Raw genomic sequence first — 6,736 nt, 5'->3', positions numbered from 1 at the left:
ACTAGGTAGTAGTAAGTAGCTAAACTAACAAACTAAACAAAATTTAGTTTGTTTTTGTTCATTACTATCTTCTTTTTTTTTCTATCTCAAAGCTCCTTTCCATATTTAATACTTGTTTTGTGGAATTATGGGTGCACTCTGAAAGCATCTGCCTAATCTCATACACTTCCTCCCTTTCCTCGAGAGAGATGGGGACCAGTAAAGGCAGACAATGGTGGTGATGATAATATTCACCATTCACTTCTTCCTTCATTTATCAAGCATTTATAGAGAATGTAGCAGAGAACAAGCTCTGTTCTAAGCGCTGGGGTGGGGGTAGAGGAGGGACAAGATAGCCAATGCCAGCTTTCTGCCTTGAGAAACTGTCATTCTGATCAGGGGAGAAACACACACAAACACGCAATCAATGGCAGGGCTGTCTGGGAAGTGCATGCTTATTGGAGTTTTGGACCAATAGCTTAGTGAGTCCTGAAGCAGGGGTTACTCATTCTTGCAGGTAGAAAACTGCAGGCTCACACAAGAGCTCCTATTTGAACTGAGCACTGGAAGAGGAGCTCCATTCCTTAAGGATCAGGCTTTCCAGCCATGATGACCAATCTGAAGAGAGGTGGAAAAGTCCAAAAGAAGTTGAGTGGTTGTGTATGACAGAAGATAAATGGAAGAATGGCTGGAGATATGACTCTAAAATAAAGAAGGAAGCCTGGGAGTGGAGGGTCTTTCAACACCAGGAGGCACTTTAATTTTTATCTAAATTGACAGATTGATAACACTGAAGGATTTTTGAAATTGGGATAATAAAAATTGTGTGTTTAGAAGATGGAGGTGACAGCAGAAAGGCATGAGGTGGAGAGACCTTTCAAGACCTCGTTGTAAAAGACCAGATGAGAGATGATGAGGGCATGGGATAGACTGTGGAAATACACAGAGCAGGGAGGTTGGTGGTGATGGAAAGACTATAAAAAGGTCTTTAGAGTCAGGTGAATTTGATCGAAGGATATGAGACTTGGGCACTCTGGAAAGAAAGGACTCTGATGAAAGTGAGCTGAGTGATAATGGTCCCAGGCATCTCTGCAGTTGAGTCCAAGAGCCGGACTGAAGAAGAAGGCTTCTCCTGGAGCTGGAGAATGGTCAATGTTGAGCAGATCTTCCGTGGCAAGAGCCAGTGTGGAGCTGCTTCCTCGCAGGGACTCTGATTTTATGTGCATGACCCCGTCACCCTCAACCCACTCAGTGCCTTCCATCGAGCTAGAGGCCAAGGTTCTGCCATCTGCCTGATGAGAACTATTGTTCTAGAAGGACTCTCCAGGAGGGGACATTGGTGGATGAAGAAAGAGGCCACGTTTAGAGATGCAGGAGTCAGCAGCATCTGGGTGATAGTAGGGGTCTTATTAGTTGATGAACATGCCTAAACATGAGATAGGGCAGGCAGGGGTTTTGTTTAGAAGAATCATCCTGCAAAAGATCTCCTTGCAGGGCTGATAAAAGTTATGCACTTTCTTCCCAGAAAAAATGCTCACACATACCCACCAAATGCAGCTAAATTCCAGGAGGTTCAGAGACTAAATTGAAAGAGAGAGGGAGGAGAGCTGAGGACCATGCCTAGGGAATCACCCACATGATTAAGAGGATACTACACAATAGATACAGCTAGATCAAAGGAAAGAAGAGCTGTGGGAGAGCAGTAGCAGAGAAGGTTCGGAAGGATGAGTTTCCAGCAAGTCAGACGGAGTGAAATCAAACAGAAGCCACTGAGTTTGACAATTAGTCATTGGTGATCATTGGCCAGGATCATAAGCACGTGATACTAGAAGGATTTGAGAGCAGATCTGACTCCATGACAAGGCACAGTCCTAAGACATAGGATCATGGTCAATGAGGACACGAGGGTGAGTTAATTTTTGGTGAGTTAATTGTTTGGTGAGTTAATTCATTCATAAAAGTGACTGGGAATTTAAAAAATAAGAATAGTGAAGGAATATAGGATTTATCTCTCCAAACACAGCTGAGTATGAAAGGGAGAGGAGAGCCAAGGTGGTAGCCAAGAAGGGTTTCTAAGGATGGTGGGACTTGGGCATGTTTGTATAAGATAAGGGAAGAAAATTGTGAAGAGAGCGGGACAGAGGTGGCGGAAAGGGGGGGGGTGTTAAGGAGTGGAGCGGAGTCAGGGCCATGGTGCAAGTGTGTGGATGGAGCCCACCAGGGGTAAAGTTGACTTTGGAAAAGATTTGAGTCATCTTCTAGAGAGGAAGAACAGAAGATTAGAAGCATAAAGCGATCAATATTTAATGTGTACTAAACACAGGAGGTGTATTAGGGTATCTTATTTAATCCATCCAATAGGTGTTGTTGACTCCATTTTTTAGATGAGGAAACTGAGGCTCATAGAGATTGGGCAAAATGCTCAAGTTAACACAGTCAGAAATCGGCCAATCTCTGGCGTGCTGATTGCAAAGCCCACACCTTTACATACATTAAAGCTTTGTGCCAACGGATGGTTTCTATTCTTAGGTCACTTGGAGTGAGGGTTGGCTTGGGGACAGGAGTAAATACTTTCAGAGACACCTGGGTGGCTCAGTCAGTGGGCGCTGGACTCTTGGTTTTGGCTCAGTTTATGATCTCAGGGTCATGGGATCCAGCCCCATGTCAGACTCCATCCCTCTCCCTCTGCTCCTCCCTGCTCCACCTCCCTAAAATAAACAAATAAAACCTTTAAAAGAAAAAGAAGTAGCAAATACTTTCAGCCACTTTGAAGAATGCAGTAGTATGCAGCATTAGGGGTTCAGATTTTTAAAAAATTATTTACATATATATATTTAAAATTATACACATATATTTTAAATTATATCTTTCCATGTAATATATATGCAATCTTCTGTAATATATATAACATATATTTTTACATTAAAATTTTTAAAGAAGAATAACTGTAAATCTAGACACTTTTTATCTTTCCTGTAAAGCTCTGGCAATTCAACAAAATAATGGTATGATTTTCTGACAGCTGCTCACATGTAATTTCTTTCTGTGGCCACAGCAGGGCAGGAGTTCTCTTTTACAGGAATCACAGTACTTTGCCAAAATGTATTTTCAATACCTTGAGATTTACAAACCATATTTGCAAGCATAATAAAAAGGCAAACTCATTAAAAAAAAAAAAAACTTGCCTCAATGTTGTGATCAAATAAACTCAAGGAAACATTACACAAAATGGAAAAGGCTGCTTCCCACAGCAGTCAAGCATATCTTTAAAATGGAAATGGTTTACTCTTTTAATGATGAAAGAAAAATCTTGTGAAAGCAACACTTTCAGATGAATAAAATATCAAACCCAGGATATTTTCTTTTACATCTAGTTGCCTTGCATATCATATAGACTTATAAAAGCAAAAAAATAAATGTGTATTTGGCAAGTTTGAGTTATTAAATCTTAAGGAAAAAAAAAAGAATTATATCCAGTTAAGCTTTTTAAAGTAAACCTCGTAGATTTCATTTTTCAATGCCGAAATTTATAAAAAAAAAATAAGTAACAAAAGTGGACTGAAACACCATCAGACAGATGGTCCTCGTTTTTTTTTTTTTGGTTTGTTTTTTATTATTTTTTTAAATTTTATTTATTTGTTTAACAGACAGAGATCACAAGAAGGCAGAGAGGCAGGCAGAGAGAGAGAGGAGAGGAAGCAGGCTCCTGCTGAGCAGAGAGCCCGATGCGGGGCTCAATCCCAGGACCTGGGATCATGACCTGAGCTGAAGGCAGAGGCCTTAACCCACTGAGCCACCCAGGCACCCCGCTGTTAATAGATTCTTATGATGAAGACTACTTTGCAAGGAATGTTTCACCCCAAGATTAGGAATAGAATTTAAAACAACAGACTTCTGGGGCCCCCTGGTGGCTTAGTCAGTTAAGCGTCAGACTCCTGCTTTTGGCTCAGGTCATGATCTTGAGGTGGTGGGTTTGAGCTCCACGCGAGGGTTTTGTGCTTAGGTCAGAGTCTTCTTCAGATTCTCTCTCCCTCTCCCTCCTACTCTCTCTCTCAAATAAATAAATAAAATCTTTAAAAAAAAATTTTCAGTCTTTTCTTGAACCAAAACTCAGACTGGAATTTTTGTTGCACTTGGGAAATGCAGCAGCGGCCTCAGAAGCAAAGGCCCTTGTAAACCGCCAACCGCACCACTGCCATCCCCATGGCCATCCCTCAGAATGAATGAGAAATCAAAGCGTCTTCTCACCTTCAGAAACAGTCTTCCCAGAGGTAAGGTATGTGCAGTATGCTTGAACCGCAGCTGCCCTGCTGTCTGCCAGGAGCCCAGAGAAAAGAGCTCAGTCTCCAGGGCTGTCAGTCCAGCCCTTTCATACTCACTGAAGTCGATTGAACAAAACAAAACAACACATAACACTTCTATCTTAGAAATGACAAGGGACTCCTTGAGACATTGATTCATCCATAGTTGCAAACACTGAGGAGAAAAGTATGTTTTATATATACACTGAATACAATATCTAACTTTTTAAGAATGTTGTAAAATATTTCCATATGTACGTTATATCAAAGTACTTTCCCCCCAAGTTCGGTTGAAAGGAAATACCCAGGGCATTAGGCCCATCAGAATAGATGTCTCCAGTTGTGGTTTTCAGATGCCCTAACGTGCTTCTGCCCAGAACTAATCAAATGCAGCTTGGGATTTGTAGGCTCTGTGTGTGTGTGTGTGTGTGTGTGTGTGTGTGTGTGTGTGTAATTCCTTACAAAGGGAAAAAAATCACTTGGATAAGACACGATAGAGGAGGATGAGTTATCAGTTGACTTGTTGGTATATTTCGAACATTATCACTTGTTTTTAATCATTCAGAGGAGAAGACTCCATCATGGCCACCTTGAATGCATTTTGCTGGTTTCTCCATAAATATGTAAGAAGGCTGTTCCATGCTAAAAGCCGGAAAGGTTCGTGCGTTCCGGGGTGTGGATAACACAGGATATTTAATTGAACACTCAAAACAGCTCCAGTTATATTATCTTCATTTATAGGTGTGGTGACTGAGATTTAGAGAGGCCAAGACACTTGCTCAAAGTCATCTAATTGGTGACCAAGAGGGGAACCTACAATTTAAACCCTTATTTGTCTAACACCAAATCGTATATACTTTCTGCCCTATCTTGTGACAAGGCAGTTCAAGATCCATCTCTGTGAGAATCAGCAAGGAGATCTTGTGAAAATGCAGGTTGTTGGCTGAACGTTCAGAGATTCTGACTGAGAAAGTCTTAGATGGGGCTCAGGAATCTGATCATCAGATTCTTCGGTGTGAGAACCTTTGTCCATATCATAACGCTCAGTTATTTGTTTGTTTATTTTAAAGATTTTTTTTTTTTTTTTGACAGAGAGACAGTGAGAGAGGGAGCACAAACAGGGGGAGTGGGAGAGGAAGAAGCAGGCTTCCTGCCGAGCAGGGAGCACGACACAGGGCTCCATCCCAGGACCCGGGGATCATGAATGGAGCCGAAGGCAGACCCTTAACGACAGAGCCACCCAGGCGCCCCTAATGATCACCTTTTTAAAAGGAAAGGGACATTTCATATGACAAACCTCATTTGCATCCTGACATCTAGCTGTAAAGAGGTGGTGTTCCCGGTGTGCTCTTCAGAGTGGACCATGTCCTTGGCATTACCTGCAGGCTTTGTATTTATATCTAACAGACTGACCCCAGCAGATTGAATCACCAGCTTCACCTGCTCGAAATTCCTTTGACAGAAGTCGTCTTTCAGCCCAGCACCAGGAATTCTAAAGCTAAAATGTAAATAAGCCAAAAGGAACACACCAACTCATGTTTACACTATGGATGATGGCAGATGTGTTCTGAGGTTGGGTTTTGAGGAGAGATGGAAAGGGACCGGAACTAAGACTGATTAAGTAGCTGCTAGGTACCAGGCATACCTGATCTTTTTAACAGTCTTGGAAGATAGGTATTCCTTTACCCATGTTTCGGGTTCATAACAAAGAGACTCAGAGCATTTAAGTAATTTCTTAAGGTAATATAACTAAGTAGTGGAGACCATGCTTTGTCTACTACACCAAGCCACATGCCTGTGTGTATGGAAAGAGGGGGGCTAAGAAGAGAGGTCGGAGACTTCGTATACTCCAGAAAGTCTCCCCAGGGGCAGTACTAGCATAGGGCCCGGTATACACCCAGTGCACAGTTAATGTCTGTTGAATGAACTGATGTGAATGCCATCAAAATATTCGAAACACTCATGTACTTAAAAATTCTGTGGTAACTCCCAACTGCCTATAGTAGTAATTCTCAAAATTGTTCAGAAAGCAAAGCACTTAGAAATCATGGTGTTCTTTTTAGGGTATGACAGATATACACATTATACCACAAACTAAGTTTCTGTTAATCAGATTTTATGCAGACAATATCCAGCACCAACAATTTAAGAAAAAATGTAAATCAACATATTCATCCATACATTTATAGGTTTTTTTTCTCCTAAAAACTGGGGATCTTGGATTACCTTGTAGAAGACCCAAATTTTATGATTTGCTATTCCAAAGTGTTGAATTTCTCCTGATATTGCTCAGAAGAAAAACATAGTCTCCCTTGGTATTACACAGCACACTCCTGGAAAATTCAGTATTTACTAGAACCATGCAAAAGTACATTTTTGTTTATATTTAAGTGGAATTGACCAAGACTTAGATAATAATAAATAGGTTTCCTATCTACATAAAAATCTGACTGGGT

The sequence above is a fragment of the Lutra lutra genome, chromosome 2 (genome assembly GCF_902655055.1).
Source record: "Lutra lutra chromosome 2, mLutLut1.2, whole genome shotgun sequence".
NCBI classification, from domain to species: Eukaryota; Metazoa; Chordata; class Mammalia; order Carnivora; family Mustelidae; genus Lutra; species Lutra lutra.
Note: the sequence above shows the minus strand (reverse complement) of the source record.